Source organism: Euprymna scolopes, chromosome 32, assembly GCF_053919585.1.
Source record: "Euprymna scolopes isolate OS-2025 chromosome 32, ASM5391958v1, whole genome shotgun sequence".
Classification (NCBI taxonomy): domain Eukaryota; kingdom Metazoa; phylum Mollusca; class Cephalopoda; order Sepiida; family Sepiolidae; genus Euprymna; species Euprymna scolopes.
Window position 1 is genome coordinate 96,513,271 of NC_136513.1, and position 25,570 is coordinate 96,538,840.

A 25,570-nucleotide genomic window follows, 5' to 3' on the forward strand; every position below is an offset into this window, starting at 1 on the left:
TGAAAGTTTTTAACGTTTGTAAAAAAAATCATGAATGTGCTTATATTGCAAAAAAGAAAATATCAGTGCACAGTATTGAAAGTGTTTGAGATTCAAAAGTCTGTAACATTTCTACTAACTTCATAAGATGTCATGTGAGAAACTGAATTGAATATCAAGACATTATCTGAAGCGTTTTTATTTTGGTGTAACATATGTGTTTACAGTGAACCTTAACTTTTAATAAACAGATTGGTATGCAATGACATAGGCTAAGAATCTTTAAAATATATATAAATTGGAAAAATGTGTGAACAAATGAAAAAAAAATGATCCGCTCCACTTGATGACATCAAGCACAGTAATATTTTAGTGAAGAAAATATGAAATTGATGTTCAGTGATTAGTTTGGATGAATGAGAAAATGTAATTGTTTGATGCATAAAAATAACTCAGTTGCTGTATTTGATATTAAGCAGCAAAATATAGTGATTTGAATATTTGGGAAAACATCAAACCAGATTATGTAAAAAGAAAAAAAAAAGATGAAATTAGAAAATATATATTTTATGTTTATGAGTTCTGCCAATCAAAATTTTGTGGCAGAAATTGGGTGATTACCATGCAATTTTATTTTGGTAAAATTCTTAAATTATTAGAATGTTTATTATAATTTCTAATTAGTGACTTGTTATAATCAAAATCCGCCCTAAAGAGTGTCCTTTCTTTTATTAGGTATCAGAGTAGGTATCAAGATTTCTACTTCTATACAAATGGGATATTTCAGATCTGTACATAAAAAATTTGTTGAATATATAGGTTGAGAATTGTTCTGTGTCGCTCTCTCTCACACACACACACGCATTCTCACTTTTATAGATATAATAGATAGATTACTCTAGATATATTTCCATATGTCTGAATACCCTATATACAAATTTTCAAATCTGTAGATAAAAAAATTTGTTGAGTATATAGGTTGAAAATTGTTCTCTCTCTCTCTCTCACACACACATTCTCAATTTTAGAGATATAATAGATAGATTATGCTAGATATATTTCCATATGTCTGAATACCCTATATACAAATTTTCTAATCTGTAGATCAAATATTTGTTGAATATATAGGTTGAAAATTGTTCTTACTCTCTCTCTCTCTCTCTCTGGCTACCTCACACACACATTCTAACTTTTATAGATATAATAGATAGATTATGCTAGATATATTTCCATATGTGTGAATACCCTATATACAAATTTTCTAATTTGTAGATAAAAAATTTGTAGAGTGCATAGGTTGAGAATTGTTCTCTCTATCTCTCACACACACACATTCTAACTTTTAAAGATATAATAGATTATGCTAGATATATTTCGATATTTCTGAATACCCTATATATAAAAATTTGTTGAATGTATAGGTTGAGAACTGTTCTCTCTCTCTCTCTCTCTCTCTCTCTCTCGCTCACACACACACATTCTCACTTTTATAGATATAATAGAAAGATTATCCTAGATATATTTCTATTTGTATGAATACTCTATATACAAATTTTAAAATCTGTAGATAAAGAATTTGTTGAGTATATGGGTTGAGAATTGTTCTCTCTCTCTCTCTCTCTCTCTCTCTCTCACACACACACACACACACATTCTCACTTTTATAGATATAATAGATTATGCTAGATATATTTCCATATGTCTGAATACCCTATATACAAATTTTCAAATCTGTAGATAAAAAATTTGTTGAGTATATAGGTTGAGAATTGTTCTCTCTCTCTCTATCACACACATTCTCACTTTTATAGATATAATAGACAGATTATGCCAGATATATTGAAATATGTCTGAATGCCCAATATACAAATTTTGAAATCTGTAGATAAAAAATTTGTTGTATACATAGGTTGACAATTGTCCTCTCTCTCACACACACACACATTCTCACTTTTATACATATAATAGATAGATTATGCTAGATATATTTCTATATGTCTGAACACCCTATATACAAATGTTCAAATCTGTGGATAAAAAATTTGTTGAATGTATAGGTTGAGAATTTTTATCTCTCTCTTTTTCTCTCTCTCTCTCTCGCTATCTCACACACACGCATTCTCAATTTTATAGATAAAATAGATAGATTATGCTAGATATATTTCCATATGTCTGAATACCCTATATACAAAGTTTCAAATCTGTAGATAAAAAATTTGTTGAATATATAGGTTTAGAATTGTTCTCTCTCTCTCTCTCACACACACATTCTAACTTTTGTAGTTATAATAGATAGATTATGCTAGATATATTTCCATATGTCTGAATACCCTATATACAAATTTTCTAAACTGTAGGTAAAAAATTTGTTGAGTATGTAGGTTAAGAATTGTTCTCTCTCTCTCTCACACACACACACACACACAAGTTCTCACTTTTATAGATATAATAGATAGATTATGCTAGATATATTTCTATATGTCTGCCTACCCTATATACAAATTTCCAAATCTGTGCCCAAAAATGTGTGGAATATATAGGTTGAGAATTGTTCTCTCTCTCTCTCTCTCTCACACATATTCTCACTTTTATAGGTTATATAGGATGAGTATTTTTTGCTCTTTCCATCACTCACATTCACACTTTTATAGATATAATACATAGATTATGCCAGATATATTTACATATGTCTGAATACCCAATATACACATTTTCAAATCTGTAGATAAAAAATTAGTTGAATATATAGGTTGAGAATTGTTCTCTCTCTCTCTCTTTCTCTCTCTCTCACACACACATTCTCACTTTTATAGATATAATAGATAGATTATGCTAGATATATTTCCATACGTCTGAATACCCTATATCCAAATTTTCTAATATGTAGATAAAAAATTTGTTGAATATATAGGGTGAGAATTTTCCTTCCTCTCTTTCTCTCTCTCTCTTTCTCACACACACACAAGCTGAAAATTGTTCTCTCTCTCTCTCTGACTCTCTCTCTCTCTCTCACACACACACACATGGTCATTTTATAGATATAATAGATAGGTTATGCTAGATATATTTCTATATGTCTGAATACCCTATATACAAATTTTTAAATCTGTAGATAAAAAATTTGTTGAGTATATAGGTTGAGAATTGTTCTTTCTCTCTCTCTCACACACACATTCTCACTTTTATAGATATAATAGATTATGCTAGATATATTTCCAAATGTCTGAATACCCTATATACAAATTTTCAAATCTGTAAAGATAGAATTTGTTGAATATATAGGTTGAGAATTGTTCTCTCTCTCTCTCTTTCACACACATTCTCACTTTTATAGATATAATAGATAGATTATGCTAGATATATTTCCTTATGTCTGAATACCCTATATACAAATTATCAAATCTGTAGATACAAAATTTGTTGAGTATATAGGTTGAGAATTGTTCTCTCTCTCTCTCTCTCTCTCTCACTCACTCACTCACTCACTCACTCACACACACACACACACACATTCTACCTTTTATAGATATAATAGATTATGCTAGATATATTTCCATATGTCTGAATACCCTGTATACAAATTTTCAGATCTGTACATAAAAATTAGTTGAATATATAGGTTGAGAATTGTTCTCTCTCTCTCTCTTCTCTCTCTCTCTTTCACACACATTCTCACTTTTCTAGATATAATAGATAGATTATGCTAGATATATTTCCATATGTCTGAATACCCTATATACAAATTTTCTAATCGGTAGATAAAAAATTTGTTGAATATATAGGGTGAGAATTGTACTTACTCTCTCTCTCTCTCTCTCACGCACACATTCTCACTTTTATGGATATAATAGATAGATTATGCTGGATATATTTCCATATGTCTGAATACCCTATATACAAATGGTCAAATCTGTAGATAACAAATTTATTGAATAGATAGGTTGAGAATTGTTCTCTCTCTCTCTCTCGCAACCTTACACACACAACCACACGCAAACATTCTGACTTTTATAGATATAATAGATCGATTATGCTAGATATATTTCCATATGTCTGAATACCCAATATACAAATTTTCAAATCTGTAGGTAAAAAATTTGTTGAATATATAGGTTGAGAATTGTTCTCTCTCTCTCACACACTCACATTCTCACTTTTATAGATATAATGTATAGATTATGCTAGATATATTTCTATATGTCTGAATACCCTATATACAAAGTTTAAAATCCGTAGATAAAAATACGTTGAGTATATAGGTTGAGAATTGTTCTCTCTCTCTCTTACGCACACACACACACACACACACACACACACACAAATTTTCACTTTTATAGATATAATAGATAGATTATGCTAGATATATTTCCATATGTCTGAATACCCTATATACAAATTTTCAAATCTGTAGATAAAAAATGTATTGAATATATAGGTTGAGAATTGTTGTCTCTCTCTCTCTCTCTCTCTCTCTCTCTCTCTCTCTCTCTCTCTGGCTACCTCACACACACACACATTTTCACTTTTATAGATATAATAGATAGATTATGCTAGATATATTTCCATATGTCTGAATACCCTATATACAAACTTTCAAATCTGTAGATAAAAAATTTGTTGAGTATATAGGTTGAGAATTGTTCTCTCTCTCTCACACACTCACATTCTCACTTTTATAGATATAATGTATAGATTATGCTAGATATATTTCTATATGTCTGAATACCCTATATACAAAGTTTAAAATCCGTAGATAAAAATACGTTGAGTATATAGGTTGAGAATTGTTCTCTCTCTCTCTTACGCACACACACACACACACACACACACACACATTTTCACTTTTATAGATATAATAGATAGATTATGCTAGATATATTTCCATATGTCTGAATACCCTATATACAAATTTTCAAATCTGTAGATAAAAAATGTATTGAATATATAGGTTGAGAATTGTTGTCTCTCTCTCTCTCTCTCTCTCTCTCTCTCTCTCTCTCTGGCTACCTCACACACACACACATTTTCACTTTTATAGATATAATAGATAGATTATGCTAGATATATTTCCATATGTCTGAATACCCTATATACAAACTTTCAAATCTGTAGATAAAAAATTTGTTGAGTATATAGGTTGAGAATTGTTCTCTCTCTCTCACACGAAACTGTGCGCTCGGCTTCTTCCCCCCCTTCCCACCCCAAATGCTTGGGAAACTGTGCACTGTTTTTGTTGGTTTTCAAGCTGCCTCTTCCCCCCCCCCACACACACAGTTTAACAGTAGTAGGAGGTCAAGAGAAAGAGGGTGAGAGAGAGAGAAGAGTAAGTTGGTGAGAGAGAGAGAAAAGAGAAAGAGGGTGTTGGTTTTATATTTTTATTATCGTCTAATATTTTGAAAGCTGAATTTCTAATAAAATGTGCATCTATAGGAGATAATGCCTGGGAATGTGTTCCCCCCCCCCCACAGTTTAACAGTGGTGTGACGTCAAGAGAAAGAGGGTGAGAGAGAGGAAAGAGTAAGTGGGTGAGAGAGAGAAAGAGAGAGAAAAAAAAGAAAGACGGTGTTGGTTTTGTGAAAAAAGTTGTTATTTACAATTGTTCGCATTCTTGGCCTTTTGGTCAAGATCAAAGTGTAGTATCTGTTCTTCAGATGCTGCACTTCTATTTCTTGTTCTCTTTCGGTGGAGGAGAAATCCTCCACGACTGAGACAATTTTTATTTTTGTACCTTTTCTCCACGTTAAAAAACGACCCTGGTGTCTAACTCTGTCCCGTGGGGAGGCATAGTAAATAGGTACAATTGTTCGCCATTAGTGGATGTTGACGTCACGTCACGTGACATGACTAAGCGTTTTTTTTTTTTAGTATGAATAACATTTTTTGTTTTAATTATAAAGTCTACACTTAATTTTATAGAAAATGATGTATATATAATAGAAAAAAAAAATTACTGGTTTTGTTGGATTCAAGTGCATCCCCCCCCTCCAGTTTAAGAGATAGCAGGTCACGTGGTAATATACAAAATGGCTAGCGTAAATATAAAGATCGGTTTTTTTATCGACGAATATTTTGAAAGCTGAATTTTTTTTTATTCCTGTACATTTTTTCCTGATATTTTTCGTTAAAACTCTTGTATAAATACTATTTTTAACCAGTTAAATACGTTGGAGACATTGTCATGGAGTTTAATAATCTCTAGAACAAAGCAGAAGAGAAATTACAAAAGTATCGGTAAAACAAAGTGTTTGTTTACATTTGTTCGCCATTACTGGATGTTGACGTCACGTCACGTGACATGACTAAGCGTTTTTGGATTATGTAAAATGACAGGTTTTTTGGGGGGCCCCCCTAGGAGAGAAATGATCAGTTCACCCCCTTTTAATGGTCCGTTTGGTGTGGAATTTCGATATTTGTCATGCGGGTGATCAAGGTTCAATATGATACATAATTTGTCAACTTTGGTTGTGTCTGTCAAAAGTTTGAGCTGACGTCACGTCACGTGACACGTATTGAATAACGTTAAAATGACAGGTTTTTTGGGGGGCCCCCCTAGGAGAAAAACGATCAGTTGACCCCTTTCTACTGGTCCGTTTGACGTGAAATTTCGATATTTGTCATCCGGGTGATCAAGGTGCAATATGATACCAAATTTGTCAACTCTGGTTCCGTCTTTCAAAAGTTTTAGCGTTACAAACAAACATACATACATACATACATACACACCGATTTTTGCCTTTTATATATATAGAAGACTAGCAGGGCTACCCGGCGTTGCTCGGGACCGTATAAACAATGAAAAAACAAAAGCAGATATTGAATATATGTTTTATTCTTAGGGAAGAGGAATCTTTCATCTCTATGTATTATTTGTTTTATCTACCCTAGGACTGGTATTGTTCATGTTTTATCCCTAGCGTAGGTAATTTACAGCATGTATATGAAATTGTTTTACCTTAGGGAGAAGAGAACAGGTAATATACAACATAATGTGTCTATATTACATCCCTGGCAACGCCTAGAAACCAGCTAGAACATGTATTTCAGTCAATCTTTATTACATCCTGGGCTATGCCGGGAAACCAGCTAATCTCTATTTAGTGACTTGACCACCAAAATACCTCCCTAAGTGTGTCCTTTCTTTTGAACTTATTAGATATAGGTATCTAGAAATGTGTATGAAATTTTGTTGAATGCATTGTTCACTATGATTTTCTTATTGTTCTACACAATATCAACTGTAGCGAAATAAAACAGTAAACTTAGTGTAGTGTTAGAATAAAGAGCAAAGGAAAAAATTAGAATCATATTCTGTAATTGCAAATCTAAATTTGCTAGCGTGTACCAGTATTTGCCAGGTTGTGGAAATTTGGAATTTATAACATATGTAGTGGCCTTTTCCTAGATACCTATTGCTAAAAATTATACTTTCATTTTGTTAGAAACATCTCTCTCCGGATGCCCTGCATCATCCAAAATAAAAACAAATATTTTTATAATTGTTTCAGTACATTGCTACACAATGTGAAATTTGTTGACGTTTGTAAAATAAAAAAATCATGAATGTGCTTATATTCCAAAAAAGAAAATATCAGTGCTCAGTATTGAAAATGTTTGAGATTCAAAAGTCTGTAACATTTCTACTAACTTCATAAGATGTCATGTGAGAAACTGAATTGAATATCAAGACATTATCTGAAGCGTTTTTATTTTGGTGTAACATATGTGTTTACAGTGAACCTTAACTTTTAATAAACAGCTTGGTATGCAATGACATAGGCTAAGAATCTTAGACAAAATATATATAAATTGGAAAAATGTGTGAACAAATGAAAAAAAAAATGATCTGCTCCACTTGATGACATCAAGCACAGTAATATTTTAGCGAAGAAACTATGAAATTGATGTTCAGTGATTAGTTTGGATGAATGAGAAAATGTAATTGTTTGATGCATAAAAAATAACTCATTTGCTGTATTTGATATTAAGCAGCAAAATATAGTGATTTGAATATTTAGGAAAACATCAAACCAGATTATGTAAAAAAAAAAAAAAAAAAAAAAAAAAAAAATGAAATTAGAAAATATATATTTTCTGTTTATGAGTTTTGCCAATCAAAATTTTGTGGCAGAAATTGGGTGATTACCATGTAATTTTATTTTTGTTAAAATTCTTAAATTATTTGAATGTTTATTATAATTTCTAATTAGTGACTTGTTATCATCAAAATCCGCCCCAAAGAGTGTCCTTTCTTTTATTAGGTATCAGAATAGGTATTTCTATCTATATTAGCACTTATCAAGGCTAATAGGCAACTCGAGGATGAGAGTTCAAACGCGCACAGTAGTCAAATTTGGGAAAGAGGATGGAACAACTTTCTCTTCTGCCTCTCTCTCACCCTGTTTCTCTTCTCTCTATATTAGCACTTATCAAGTCCATTGAAAACAAATCGTTGGTCAAAGAAATATAATGAAAATTCTCAGAGTGAAAAAAAAAATGGGATTTTTACAAATCTGGTTTCCAAGTAATAGGAAACATGTACAGCTTCATTTTAACGACAAAATGTAAACTGTACTAATTGTAATGAGAATGTTGAAGGAAATTGGCAAAAAATTGTTAGTCAAATGTTGATCAAATATTATAAGTTTGTGTGATATGCATGAAACGTTTAGAATATGATCTGCTCTCATGCTGAAAGCAAGTAGAGAAACATTGTGAAAAAATGATGTAAAGCTAAGCTAAGCAAACGACCAGTGAATGGAAATGTTTATTATAATGTATCAAGATGAACATATTATCATGAAAAAGCAAATCGAAATAGTGATAGTTATTTGGTGCTTATACGAAACAGGTATCAAGTATTGTCACCAGTGATTTTATTGATGTTAACAGTGCATGTCACTAAAAAATAATGATGGTAGCGAAATTAAGTTTTGTTAATTCTACCCAATATAAAATATATACGCAAAACAAAGTAAACAAAGTTACGGGTTAGTTAATGATAAGTTTAGGTTCGAGAAATAAGCAAAGGAAAAGAAAAAAAAAAGGTACATGTGTTTATATTGTGTAAAATGTTAGTCTGTAAATATTTCAAACTATCAACACTGGTATGTGTAAATCCTAGATACCTATTGTCATAAAGTACCACTTCTTGTTTGATATATCACTCTACATGTTCCCTGCAGCATCCCAGAGAGGTAAATGAGTGTCCACAAAATGAAATAAAACATAGTACTGGAAATAAAATAAAATAAGAATATGTCTGAAAAGAAATAAATGCTGTTTACTATATAAAAAGTTGTTTTCAAGTGTCAAATGGAATTGAATCTTATACAATGTTGGTGGATTATGAAATTGCATGAATGAAATAACATTGGAGAAATAAGAAAAAAGTTTATATATACAATATTTACAAATGTAAGATAAAAGGTGAAGAAGGGCCAAATCCGAGATCTATAAATCGTAAATTTTCAAAGTGAAAACAGTTATTTTTTTTTTTTTTTAGATCTGCTTTCCAAGTAATAGTAACCATGTACAGCTTCATTTTAAATGAAAACTGTACTAATGATAATGTTCATGGTGAAAGGAAATTGGAAAAAAATTAAAAATGTCAGAGGTAAAATGTTTGTGTGGTATGCATGAAACACGTGTAGAAAATGATCTCATGCTGAAAGTAAGAGAAACATAGCTAAAAAATTATGTAAACGCAATAGTAAAATCCTCATTTTTAGGAACATAGTGTGGGGTATGTTGTTTGTTTCAATTGAGAAAGGAAAGTTTAATTTTTAGAATTGGATGTTATAGATCACAAGTTTTATTACAATAAACATTGTGTTCTCTAATTATCAACCAAGTATATTTATTGATAAAAAAAGAAAAGTAATGGACATGTTTATTATAATTTATCAATATTAAATTGTTATCATGAAAAACCAATGGAAAGCGTGTTGGTTATTTCGTGTTCATAAGAAAAAACATCATGGGTTGTCACCAGTGATTTTATGTATGCTAACATTTCGCTGCAAATGTGGTAGCTAAATGTCTTTTTGGTTATTCTACACAAAATAAAATATATACACAAAACAAAGTAAAAGAAATGTCAGGGTTAGTTAATGATAAGCTTAGTACCAAGAAATAAGCACAGAATAAGGAAAAGAAAGATACATTTGTTGATATTGTGTCGATTGGTGAATTTGTTGGTTCATTTTGTTTTATGACATATCAACACTATATCAGGTTATTTCATGCCCAATCTAGTGACATTTTTTTTTCCTAGAATATATTTGTTTATTTAATGTTGGTTTCTATTTAACTCATAATTGGGACCCTAACAGGTACTACTACTCCAGATCAGAGTGGACCTGGTAGCAATAGCAATTAAATGGTGGCTTCACACTTCACAAAGCCCCATGTTTGGATACAGTTTATGGTCATATCCAGGACCTGGTGAATTTGTAAATAATTGAAACGATCAACACTGGCGAGTTAGAATTCTACATACCTATTGTTATAAAGTACCAATTTATGTTTTACATATCACTCCACAACGTTGCTGCAGAATCCAGACAGTTGAAAGAGTCTCAAGAAACTGAAAAGCTATTTAGTACTCTTAAATAAAATAACATGCATAAAGAAATCCTAATATAAGACAATAGATGAAAAAGCAATAAAAATTTTGTGTGGAATCAAGTGAAAACAGTTTCTTTGTCAAAGAAATTGCATGAAGATTCTCAGAGACTTTTCCTTCCTCGTTCCCTTCCCTTTTGGTGGAAGGAAACTTTCACAGTGGCTCAGAAGGTGGGCTGAGCACACTTCCTGCAAAGGTGGGATGGGTAAATTTCTTTTTCATTTGGTTGCCTGGAGGACAGGCTTAGGCCCCCCCCCCCAAAAAAGGTTGGAGCCAGGGAACTTCTCCTCCCAGAAGGGGGAGGGGGGCCCGGGAAGGCTTCTCTTCCCATATTTTTTGTTTTGTGTAAGGTTGATCTCTTTCCAAAGGGAGTAAGAGGATATCCCTCTCTTAGGAGGAGACCGAAGGCTCCCTGGGCCTCCCATCCTCCTTCTGAGAGAAGTTCCCCGGCTTCCACATTCATTGCTCAGCCCGCCGTCCAGGCAATCAGAGTCTGATTGTCTGCCGTATATAAAAAGGCGATTTTAGCTTGTCAGGCGGTATGCTCTGCGTAGACCATTTTTCTTCCACCTGTTGACCTTCCCTCCCTGTCATACAATACGCTTAAACAGGATATTTTAATTTATGCAGATTCCATATAGACTTTTAGTTTCCCAGGGTGTATACCGTCCGTTGACCATTTATGTTTAAGAGTTTTCCTTGTCCCTTCTCTGCCCCAGAATGGGAAGGGAGCTCTTTCCCACTGTATGGGGGGGGCGGCTTTCTTTTATGGTTATGTGGGGAGCCATACCTTTACCCCCCTTAAGGTGGTAGGTCTTTTTTGTAAAATTGTTAGTCAAATGTTGATCAAATATTATAAGTTTTTGTGATATGCATGAAACATGTGCAGAATATGATCTGCTCTCATGCTGAAAGCAAGTAGAGAAACATTGTGAAAAAATGATGTAAACCTGAGCTAAGCAAACGACCAGTCAATGGAAATGTTTATTATAATGTATCAACAATAACACATTATCATAGTTATTTGGTGCTTATACGAAACAGGTATCAGGGATTGTCACCAGTGATTTTATTTATGTTAACAGTGCATGTCACTACAAATAATGATGGTAGCGAAATTAAGTTTTGTTTATTCTACCTAATATAAAGTATATACACAAAACAAAGTAAACATCTGCTGAATTTGATATTAAGCAGCAAAATATTTCAAAACATAAAAATGTGAAACATAACATGAATACTCTCCATTGTCACTTGAAAACATTGGTCTTGGTAGGCAGTTTATTAGATGCTGAAATAGTGGTCTTGGTATGGTGTGCTTAATATTATTGTATGCAAAATTTAAAAACACAAAAGAGGGTACAATCAAAAAAAAAAAAAGTAACATCTGTCACAGAAAATAGTAATTTATAAATATCAAAAGGAATATTATTCTGTACTTAAAATGTTAAACTTACTGTTAACAATAATTTAAAATGGTGATCAGGATGAGTCCAACAACTTAGTCCTTGAGCTTTCTTATTGGTCATAGTAAAAAGAAATTGTAGTCTTTCAAGTTTGTTGGTCGCATTGGGATTCTTGGAATGTATCAACAGATTCCTGCATATGAATCTTTGTTAATTTCACACAATACAAAATATATATACAAAACAAAGTAAAGCATAGTATAGGGTTAGTTGTGTCCTCTAATTATCAACCAACTATTGCTAAAAAGAGAAAAGCACTGGAAATGTTTCTTATAATGTATCAATATTGAATTGTTCTCATGAAACACAAATCGAAATAGTGATAGTTATTTGGCGCTTATAAGAAACAGGTATCAGGGATTTTGGTGTATCAGATGTTTTTACAGTGAACTTAACTTTCAAGAAACAAATTGGTATGCAATGACATAGGCTAAGAATCTTGGACAAAATATATTCAAATGAAAAAAAATGTTGAACACTTATAACTTTGTATGGACTCTCAAAAACATTTGTAAAAAATGTGTAAACAAATGTAAAAAAAAATGATCCGCTCTACTTGATGACATCAAGCACAGTAATATTTTGGTGAAGAAAATATGAAATTGATGTTCAGTGATTAGTTTGGATGAATGAGAAAATGTAATTGTTTGATGCATAAAAATAACTCATTTGCTGTATTTAATATTAAGCAGCAAAATATAGTGATTTGAATATTTAGGAAAACATCAAACCAGATTATGTAAAAAAAAAAAGATGAAATTAGAAAATATATATTTTATGCTTATGAGTTTTGCCAATTAAAATTTTGTGGCAGAAATTGGGTGATTACCAAGTAATTTTATTTTGGTAAAATTCTTAAATTATTTCATGTTTATTATAATTTCTAATTAGTGACTTGTTATCATCAAAATCCGCCCCAAAGAGTGTCCTTTCTTTTATTAGGTATCAGAATAGGTATCCAGATTTCTACTTCTATACAAATGTGATATTGTAGTACAGTAAATGTCAAATTGTTTTTCAAGTATTAGTTTGTAACGTTTGTACTGACTTCATCAGATGTCATGTAAGGAACTGAATTCTATTTAAGACTTTATCTGAAGTGTTTTTATTTTGGTAGATCATGTGTGATTACACTGTAGTAATTGCGCTGATAGCATGTTAACTACAAATGACAAAAGATAAATCAATTTCTGATTCAGCTACACAATATAAACTAAAGGAAATAAAATTTGCAAAATAAAAGAAAAATGTAGTTATGGGTTAGTTTGGAGTTAGAATAAAAAGCCAACAAAACAGTTAGTTTATATTGTGTAGACTGTTTAATTAACTTTGTTCATTTCTGATAGTATTGAGAGTGGTCAATGAAAACCTTAATTTCTGACAAAATACTGTAATTTTCTTGGATACCCATTCGTAAAAAGTACCTTTTTTGTGAAAAAAAAAAAACACTCCCCAGATCACCTTCACCACCTAAAACACAAAAACAAAAATATCTTTATTCTTCAAATATTGTGGTTGACTGGAGGGCGGGCTGAGCACTCCCAAAAAGGTAGGAGCCGGGGAACTTCTCCTCCCAGAAAGGGGGCCCGGGAAGGCTTCCCTGTCCCCATATTTTTTTTTTTTTTTGTGTAAGGTTGATCTCTTTCCGAATGGAGTAAGCGGAACCGACAGGGGGGGGGGTCAATCAACCATACAAAAGGATATCTATCTCTTAGTTGAAAGAGGGAAGGTCTCCCTGTCCTCCCATACCCCTTCTGAGAGAAGTTTCCCCAGCTCTCAGCTTTGGGGGGGGGGGGGTAGGAGGGCTTAGCACGCCCTCAAGGCAAATAGTCTGACTGTCTGCCTTCTATAAAAAGGCGATTTTAGCTGGTCAGGTGGTATGACCTGTATTGACTATTTTTCCTCCACCTGTTGACCTTCCTTAATATTTATTTTTAATAATAAACACATTTTATTTTAATATTAATATTTATTTGTAATAATAAACACATTATATTATTTTAAATATTAATATTTATTTTTAATAATAAACACATATTATGTTAAATATTAATATTTATTTATAATAATAAACACATTTTAATCTACTTTAAATATTAATATTTATTTTTAATAATAAAAACAATTTTATTTGAATATTAATATGTATTTTTAATAATAAACACATTTTTATTTTAATATTAATATTTATTTTTAATAATAAACACATTTTATGTTATTTTTAATATTAATACTTATTGTTAATAATAAACACCTTTTATTATTGTAAATGTTAATATTTATTTTTAATAATAAACACTTATTTTATTTTAAATATTAATATTAAATTTTAATAATAAACACATGTTATTTTATTTTAAATATTAATATTTACTTTTAATAATAAACACATGTTATTATTTTAAATATTAATATTTATTGTTAATAATAAGCACATTTTATAATTTTAAATAGTAATATTTATATTCATTAAACACATTTTATTTTATATTAAATATTAATATTTATTGTTATTAATGAACACATATTTTAAATATTAATAATTATTTTTAATACTAACTCATTTTATTATTGTAAATGTTAATATTTATTTTTAATAATTATTGTTATTTAATAATAATATCTTCTTTTTTTTTACTAAAAAATAAAAAAAAAAAAGACTCGCCATTAGTGGACGGTCAAAAGACAAATATATAACAAATAAATGTTATCAAAGGCAAGATAAGTTACTTTTCAATCCAACTGGATATATTTTTTGTGTTTTTATTCAATGTAACATATTTATTCAGCTCGAAAAACATACAGTGTTTAGCGATGTATTCGAAAAATGTACATGGGGGGGGGGTTCGTGAATTAAAAAAAAAAAACGATAGTCTAAAATATTATTTTCGATTTATTGGAAAGAACATAAAATTTCACATTGACCCTGAAAATATCGTAAAAATAGAATCAATAGAAAAATTTTGATAGAATTTAAAATTTATAAAATTGTAAAATATTGAGTTCGGAAAATTCATTACTGTTTAAAAAAAAAAATATTTGGGTTTGTATTACTCTACACGTAGATTCAAAAAAGTTGTCAAAAGACAAATATATAACAAATAAATGTTATCAAAGGCAACTGGATATATTTTTTGTGTTTTTATTCAATGTAACATATTTATTCAGCTCGAAAAACATACAGTGTTTACCGATGTATTCGAAAAATGCCACCCGTTGTTTACAAAGCCATTTGCCGGAAGTGACGGTTTTTTTTTATATAAGTTTTAATCAAACAGGCTTTATTTGAACTTAATGGACTTTTTTTTGTATTTATTAACTGTTTTATTCTTTATGGACTCTTTTTCGAACATCGAAATTTAAAATTAGTTTTATTTAAAAAAAAAAAAAAGACGGTGTTGTTTTTTTAATTGAATTCTACACTTTTTCAACAAACTGTTACAGACATAATGGACTACCCCCAACAAAAAACTGCGAATAAAATATATAAAACTCGTAATTTCTGTTTTTAAAGTGGGTTGTTTATTTTCCTTATGAAATATACTTTCAAAATAAACTATTACAGTCGTTAAAAACATAATAGAAGTGTTATTTTTTATTTTTTAAAAACAATGTTTACAAAATGTCTTAGCGCGTTTCTCTCGATGGCTTTTAATAATAAAAATGTGGAAACCTTTAAACTGTCGAATATGATTTTTAGGTAATTTAAAAAGAAAATGCTATGGACTGTTTTTCGAACATCGAAATTTTAAATTTTAAAATTAGTTTTATTTAAAAAAAAAAAAAAGACGGTGTTGTTTTTTTAATCGAATTCTAAACTCAACAAACTTTTAGACATAATGGACTGTTTGTCAAACATCGAAAATTTTAAAAATAACGTTTTATGTACTATTCTAGAGTTATCGAATCTATAAAGTCTATTTTTTTATATGCTAGTGCAGAGAGTGATCCGGGCTAGATTAAGAATGGCTTTTAATAATAAAAATGTGGAAACCTTTAAACTGTCGAATATGATTTTTAGCATACTGTAATTTTCGTGTACATAAGCGTCCTCATGGAAACAAAATATTTTTACAAAAAAATAGTAGCATTGAGTTAAATAAATAACTGTTGCCAGAATTTATCGAATTTTTATTTTTTAATAGCGTTTTCTTAAAACGAATAGAAAAATAATTTCCCATGAAAAAAAAAGAAAATGCTATTAAAAAGTATAAAAAAAATTTAAAAAAAAAAAAAAAAATTCTGTAAACATTGAAAAAAAAATATTTGTACCCAAAAAGTATTAGCATATAAGTTAAATAAATAACTGTTGCCAGAAGTTAAATAAATTTTAATAAGTTCTATAAATAAAAAGAAAGCAGTGAGATAAAAATATAAAAATACGTACGTAAAATAAAAAACACACCGAATGGTTTTAAAATGAAAGTGTGTGAGAGAGAGGGGGGGGGGAGAGAAAGCGGTGTATATTGAAGTTAGTTCCTAACCCAAAGCGGTGCATGCGCCATTAGTGGACGTTGACGTCACGTCACGTGACATGACTAAGCGTTTTCAAACGAATAGAAAAATAGAAAGAGGGTGATAGAGAAAGTGAGAGAGAGAGAGAGAGAGAGTAAGTGTGAGAGAGAGAGACGGTGTTGGTTTTACTCCTCCCCCCTTCCAGCTTAAGAGGTATGAGGTCACGTGGTAATATACAAAATGGCTAATTATTTTATATTACATAAATATTACGATATTTTTATTATCGTCTAATATTTTGAAAGGTGAATTTTTTTATTCCTGTACATTTTTTCCTGACATTTTTCGTTAAAACTCTTGTATAAATAATATTTTTAACCAGGTAATCACGATGGAAACATTGGCATAAAGTTAAATATTGGATATAACTAAGGCAAAGAGAAAAATGCAAAAGTATCGAAGACAGAACTTATTTACAATTGTTCGCCATTAGTGGTCGTTGACGTCACGTCACGTGACATGACTAAACGTTTTTTTTTTTTTACGTATGAATTACATTGGATCATTCAAGAATTTTACGTAATAAAAAGCATTACAATGACAGTTTTTTTTGGGACCCCCTTGGAGATAACTGATACGTTTACCCCTTTCTCCTCGTCCGTTTGACGTGAAATTTCGATATTTGTCATCCGGGACAGGGGGCTTCGATATGATACCAAATTTATCAAGTCTGGTTGTGTGTTTCAAAAGTTTTAGCGTTACATACAAACATACAAACTCACAGATTTTTGCCTTTTATATATATATAGAAGATGGTAGAAATAATGTTTTATTCGCTGTTTTCTAACAAATCAGTCGTTAGAATTCAAAATGTGTGAAGCATTTATGGCATGGAAAGAGCGTCAAATCGTTTTCCATTTTTGTATTGATTCCGTGCGTACTGATTTGATATAATGTCATTGTCAAGACACACACGAAGAAGGTCGAAGGTTACGCCGACCGAAATGTTGTTATAATTAACACACAAGATGAGAACAGTAATCCGAATAATCGGAATAAAAATGATCAATCCTCATCTAAAAAAAAACATAAAAAAAAATTATTATTTTTTGTTTTATTTTTTTTCTTAATTTTATGAACATAAATCTATTTTGGATTCAATGCATTCAGTGCAGAAACATGCAACGAAAATAAAAGCGAATTCAAAAGAAAGAACCCATAAAAACAATCCAAAAATCTGATGCTGTTTAGTGAAGCTATTCACGAGCTTTCAAATTAATCGAATAACACAAAAAGTTTAGAGATTATAGTTTTTCTTTTTGATTGATTCATTAATGGCCGTAAGGATGCTTGGCGTTGCTCGGCTGTAAAAAAGTTTAGAGATGATTCCTTTAGAGTTTTTCTTTTTGATTCATTCATTAATGCCATAAGGATGCTTGGCGTTGCTCGGCTGTAAAATACTTACATCTATTTTAATTCATGAAGATTCCGTATTTACTATTACAGAGCCAATTCACTATTGAGTATTTTATTGTATTGTAGATGTATTATCTAGGAGTGATTTTAAAAATTTAAAACAAAAGACTTGTATGTCATTAGCTAGAATCGAAACCGAAACATTTAACGTTTTGATCGCGTTTTCTACCGTTAAAATTAAACCACTCACAAGTTATGAATGATTTGCGCATGCGCAAAAGTAATAGAAATATGTTCGCAAGTTAAAATGAACATTTTTTATTTCAACTTGCCAACGTTGAAAAGATATTCTTGCGGAATTTTAAATTTCGATTTCAAATGATGTATTTCCAACAAGTTACTTTTAAAGAGAAATTTTCGCTATATCTAATCGTTTAAATAACAATCGTTTTAAAACAATTATGTCTTTTCAGAACGTTGAATAAAAGACGAAAAAAAGAAAATTAACACAATTTTCTTATCTCAATTCCTATCCAATGTATTAAAACAGTTACCTCACCTTGGTCATCAGTCATAATGGCCTAAATGTGTCACTTTCACAATTAGAGAAGTAATGTACAAACACGCGCACACTCATGGCTGACCAACAGCTGACTAAAGCGGTGCGACCAGCTGTGTTGTATCAAACTACATATTAGACGCGTTCTAAACAGCATTAGCGCCATCTACAACGCGTTCACTAGTAATAATTTTTTTTTTGGAAACGAACTATACGGCTTTTCTAGGCGTTAAAAGATTAATCATGTATTTAAAATTTTGCTTGTTAGATGAAAGACCATTATCTCTCTTATTCACGCTACAAGTTCAATTCTTTTTGTTGTTGTTGTTGTTGTTGTTGTTCTTCTTCTTCTTCTGTTAACGTGTCTCTTCCACATCAGATGCGGGTTGTCTTTTCCTAGCTTTGTTTTACTTAATAGTCACCACTTATCAAGGCCCGAAGGCCATTCGAGGATAAGGGTTATGAATCTAATGTGGTAGCGTAGTAATCGTTAATGGTGTAAATTGGGTAGAATTTGATTATTTATGGGGACCGCTCAACAAGAATTTGTTTACATTGGATTTGAGGGCTATCATGTTGTATTCAATCGGGAAGCAGGCAAGCGGAAAAGTATTCTACGGGTGAGCAGTTCTCACGTTAACTGAGACATCTGTACGCCTGTTTATCTAACCTGAGCTTCGCTCAACATGTTTTTAACATCGTAATCTTTTGCAATGCAGAGCTGACGCCAGTCTGGACACCTTCAGGCTTAATAGCAGGAAAACACATATTCACCCCATCTTAATCATGTCATTCCATGTTTATTACGACATACGTTTGTTACATATCGTTATCATCGAGTGGCACCATTTACGTTTAGTTTATAACATAAAAGGATTCCGTGTGCGTATGATTGTCTCTAATATAAATGGTTGTGTGTTTGATTATCATAAAGGGAATCGTGTATGTGACATGTAATTTCAGAACCTACCTCTGCTTCCTCGATGTTGGACCATCTGGAAATTTCTCATCCTGGAGGGAGACTTGATACCTGTTTGACGAAGATTTATCACTTCAAAACGATGAATGGGTTTTATAGTTTTTATTTCACTTTCCCCAGAGGTCCTGCAGAAGGTGGAAGTGAAATCGGCCTGTGTGGGTTCTTCTTCTACACACGTCAGCGTTCGTCTCCCCCCTCCCCAGTGAAGAAGGGGAGACAACGGGAAGCCGTCCGTCTTCTTCAAAGCCCAAATCAAATCTCACAGATCTAGCCAACCTGACCACGTCACTCATACGTAATCTGGTCAGCTGACCTTCGGTTCTGGTAAACGTGTCTACACTCCACGTTCACTCACCTCTCTCTCTCTCTCTCTCTCTCTCTCTGTAACACGTTGACGTTTGAGATCAGCCGAGGCGTCTTATTGTCTAGACATTCTGTAACGTAGTCGCGTTACACATCAACGCTTGGGATCCAACGGAACAAGGAAAGAATTCGACTCACCCTTTTTTCAGTTGAAACAGCAGACATTTATTTACAGACATTTTCTTGTCTCTGGTTCAAAAGTCTTCTCGTATTCTAATGTTGCATTCTGTCTTCGTCCGGCCATATTTAAGAAGCGTCTTTTACTGTTGCTCTCGAGTCACGTGTGTAACACGTCTATTTCTGCCATTCCTTGGACACGTTTTTCTTTTTTATATATTCTTTCTTTCCTTCTTCCTCGCTGTGGCGTCACTTCGCACACGGCTCGATTATTTGCATACGCTGGCTGTCGTACAGCTGCTGCTTACATACGCGCGCCCACACCCTGTTACAATTCTTTTTGTTCTAAATATTTAATATTTATTTGTATCAAACTGTCTGCTTCAAGTTCCCCAACTTTTGCTGTGTATTGCTAGCTATAGTAGGGCTCCAATATGTTAAAGCACATCACTAATTCACTGAATCATAGCCATGTCTAGAAGAACCGTTTATTACTAAACTACTTATTCGAATTTAAGAAAAATAGACAGATGGATTGACCGAATTTGTCTGAGATAGGAAAACGTGGACGGAGCTATAAGACGAATCAAAGCGTAAAAGAACACACAAAAATAGAAAAAAGAAACTTAACCGTAACTATCACCCGTTATTCTTGAAGCTCAAGTCTGACGTGAATAAAATTATTCTCACTGGCAGCACGTACTTGACACGGTTGGAACAATGGAGTGCTCTTAGAGCTGAAAAATGGAACCGACAGAAGCGGAGAAAATGTGTACTCTAAAGAACAGAGAGAGAGAGAGAGAGAGAGAGGGAGAGAGAGAGAGAGAGGGAGAGGGAGAGAGAGAAGAAGAAAGAAAAAAGAGGATAAGGAGAAAAGTAAGGCGATATATATATATATATATATATATATATATATATAACAATAGAAAAATGCGAGCATGAAAAGTGATATGGTTAAGCTTTAACATGGAAAAGTAAACGACTAGTTGTTAAAACTGGAAAATAAAAGGACAAGATATTCTAGTAAAAAATATAATAAATTTATAACTTAAAATATTGAACCATTAAGAATAGATGATATAATGTTATGAATTGAATCTAAAAAGGAATTTATTAATGCTGCAATATTTTAAGTTGTAAATTTATATATATATATATATATATATATATATATATATATATTTATTATATATATAATACAAGTTAGAAAAGTACTTTTATAAATTTTACAAAGAAAGGTATAAAAATTTAATACCTTACTTTGTAAAATGTATAAAAGTGCACGTTTAAGATAAATAAATTTCAAATTGAATCTTGTACCTTTATTTTTAAAGCCTATAGTAAAAACATTTTGTTTAACAATTTTCATGCCTTAGATGAAATGCTAACTGGTATCGTATCTTTTTAAGATTATATTTTATTTAATTTATTAATTTGGATTAAAAAAATGAATGTGATTTTGCATGTATTTATAAAAACTCCTACACTCTATTTCAGTTTGTATTTCTCCTCACACTACAACTCATTTTTGCAATATCGTCTTTGTATTATTACAGGCCTTAATATTCTGTTTCAGTTTGTATTTCTCCTCACACAACAACTCTCTTTTGCAACTCCCTCTTTATCATACATGTCTGAATAATGAGAAAATCTGAATTTTTTTAACAAAAATTTTAAAATAACTTTTTTTAGATTAAATTTTTTAAAGCTTCTTTTGGAATAGAAAATCTTTACAATTTAATAATGAACATATTTCATATAAGTTTCATTAAAAATATTCAGCAGATAACGAGAAAAATAGAGATTAAAATTTCCAAAGGACTGTATAACTGGTTACGCACAATAGTAGTCCTCGCCAGCGAAAGTCTTTGTTATTATTGCTATTCTATTATTATTATTATTTAAAACATTTTGTGTCCTGCTCTTTCGCGCGAGGACTAATATATTAAGTTATAAATTTATATATGTATTTTTACTAGAATATCTTGTCCTTTTCTTTTCCAGTTTTAACAACTAATCGTTTACTTTTCCATATTTAAGCTTAACCGTATTACTTTTCATGCTCGCATTTTTCTATTGTAATCCATGACTTTTTAAGGCTTCCAGTAAATTCACTTGTTCTTTTTTTTTTTAAATTTCAGTCTTATTTTTTGCCCCCATAAACATAACATACACATATGTAATAACAATGTACGGCACTCATCTGCTTTCAATAAAATACCCACAATTATCTCCCTTTCATGCTCTTATTCTTTCTGTTTGACTTGTTACTTCTCTTTTCACGAGAGCGGTGAATTGGTAACAACATTATATATATATATATATATATATATATATATATAAAGAGAGAAGGAGCGAGTACGAGAGAGATTAATAATATATTTTACCACTACATTAAAAGCATGCAACAGTCTGCTATATAGAAATTTGAACAACAATAAAAACGTAAAAAAATTGATTTTAAAATGTTTCATCAGATTTAAAATATATTGTTTTACATTTTTAGTTAGTTTTTACTGGTTGAAGTCGATCTGTGTGATATCCAAACAAAATTGATCATTTTTTTATGAAGTGTTGTTACTCTATAGAAATTTAAATTATTGGAAAATAATAGACTCGCTTGCAATTCATACAGCAATACACTATATATATATATATATATATATATATATATATATATATATATATATATAGTGTGTGTGTGAGATTACACACACATATTTTTACATATGTGAGAGAGCATGCATATGTGTGTGCGTGTGTGCGTGTGTGCGCACATGTGTAGTGTGTTGAGTCCGTGAAGGATAGAATAATTTATGTAGGAAATCTTGAATAAGTGAGCTCAATGTAATACAGAGCAAGAATAAGAGCTAGAATTAATTTTAGCCATATTTCATTAAAAAGTAACTGAAGAATCCGCGCGTCCACGTCATCCTGGTGTTGTTTGATAATGTTTATAATTCGTCATACATAAGGTGCTGAACGACACATTCATTAAAATCCTTAGATTCCAAACAAGAAGATCGAAATTCCCAGCATTAAAATTGTGTAGGAGTGGCATTTAAACCTTCTGCAGCTAAGGTGAATAGTTAATATCTTGGTCATAACATTCCCACTTTTCTTCTCTCTTATCACCTTAAGGTGGCGTAGATGCTCTCATTCATCAGTTAACATACTGCTACAAAAATATGTATGCATATAATTAAATTATATATATATATATATATATATATATATATATATATATATATATATATATATATATGTTTTCATCTGACAAGGATAGGCGAGATTTATCAGATTAAAGATAGCATATATATATATATATATATATATATATATATATATGCTAGCTTTAATCTGATAAATCTCGCCTATGTCAGATGAAAACATATATATATACAACACGACGGTTCTAGGTTCAATCCTTGGCTTAGGAGAGATGCTAGTCTAGCGGCACTGATGAGTTGTGATACAACGAAACAGAACAGTATGTCGATGACTACAAATATATTGTAAGCCCCCCCTCTTTGGGTAGAGTACTGTCGTAAATAATTTCACCCGCTACTTAATTGGCTGAAAATGCGAAGCTCGTTGTTTGTTTGTTTACGAACAGACGGTTTGAGCACTATAAAATATTTAAATAGACATTCCGACGAGTTATTTACGGGCGTCGATTCCATGGTCGAGTGGGAGAACTGCCGACTGTCAACACGACGGTTCTAGGTTCAATCCTTGACTTGGGAGAGATGCAAAGTCCAATGTGTAAGGTTGTAAAAATTCAGTGATATCCAAAAGTTCGCAATAGGTGGGGGGGAATGGCGAGTCCAAAAAGAGTTCCGTAAGATATCCTTCAGAATCTCTTTAAAAAATATCCAGCGTTAGAAAGGAATGAAAATTCCTGTCGTGAAATGCGGGAGTAAAATCCAATCTATGGAAATTATAGTTTTTGTGCAGAGAGGCTTATAACATTTTTTTTTTTAATATAAGGTTCAAATGAAAAAGAGTTTAAAAGAGAACAAGATGTGAAGCGGGACAGTTGGCAAAATAACCTCCCATGGCCAATGTAAATCGGAAAAGAGCGAATAAAGTATATTAAAGGATAAGTTGCTTCTCGCCACTCCTGCCCAGATGTGACAATAGATAGAAGAATCCCACCATTTTTCCAGCAGCCTTGGCAACGAATTTGATGTACATCTTAGATCAGGAGTAAAGGCCAGCCTCTATTTGACAAGGATTTCAGCAACTTACACATGACACACAAGAGACTGATTGGTTTGTATTAAGAGGGAGATGGCCGATCACCTGAATTTTTAAATACGAGGCATACTGATGAGGTTTTCCAGGATGTTCAGAAGCAATTATCCTTAAGACAACGTTTAAACAGCTTTGTAAGTATCTGGCCGGGTTTTTTTGTAGCACTATAATAGGAATGCAGTCAGGGCAGTTTGTTTACTGGGATCGAGGTTGTTGATTAGCTTGGCAACATGACGCACAGATATTTGTATGCTGCATAGCATATATTTGTGATGAATTTCAAACAAGTAAAATATTTGTTTATTTTCCTAATATACCGTTGTGGTTTGGCTTTCAAGCGCACTTGATGCGTATTTTATTTTATTCAAATTAAAATAACGTTTCTATATGAACTGTCATCCTTGACGTTATTCTCGCGTTGCCTACGCACAGTTCAAACATTTTAACATACAACCGCCAGATACAACGCGCGGCTCTTTACAGACTTTTCCCTCAACTTTACAACATGGCAAAGAAGAAGAAAAGAAAAAAAGAAACAAAACAACACACTGAAGATGGAGTATACCTCTGAAATATATTTGTGATAAATTTCAAACAAGTAAAATATTTGCTTATTTTCCTCATATTACGTTGTGATTTGGCTTTTAAGCGCACTTGGTGCGTATTTGATTTTATTCAGATATAAATATAGTTATCCAACCAAAATGGAAACATTAATTTGGCTGACTTCAAAAATTTATATTCCATGTTCTGACGTTTTGTTTTTTCAACTTGGACTACTGAGGCAAACACCTGTTGTTGTTCAACTAGTAACCTCCATTACACTGGACTTTTTCTTTATATCCGGCTGGTTGTTTTTTGCCTTAATGTTGAACTCTGAATGAACTGTTCGCATAAGCTGTTTTCCATATCTATATCCTTATGTTTTTTATGTTTTGTGACTAAAACCTATAAAACTTTTAGTTTCATCATATGCACTAACCAGCAAATACATAGAAATGCTAATATTTAACGTAATTATCTGATTATTTTGCTAACAGTTTTTGAGATGAATTGGCATTCTTTGAAACTCCGCGGATTAAGGATTTCCTAGCACACAAGTTTTGGAGTATTCTGCCGAATAATAAAAAAACGATTTGTAAATTTCTACCTTACAGCTCTGTTCTTACTATATATATATATATATATATATATATATATATATATATATATATATATATATATATATATATACTGCGTATCAAATTATTAACGAGTTTACATTTTTTAAAAAATATTTAAGGAACGAGTGAATAAAAATCCATGAAACTTTGAGAAAGTGTTTGCAATACTACTCAGCTACTCCAGTCAGAAAA

At 31.4% G+C, this 25,570-nt stretch overlaps 1 protein-coding gene and 1 pseudogene across 1 annotated transcript in view; both read left to right on the forward strand.

The window, feature by feature from the left end:
- Positions 1-25,570, forward strand: part of LOC145256126 (uncharacterized) — a 129,945-nt gene that overhangs the window by 34,604 nt on the left and 69,771 nt on the right. The window lies entirely within an intron of this gene.
- On the forward strand, positions 5,579-5,712 carry LOC145256638 (U2 spliceosomal RNA; annotated as a pseudogene).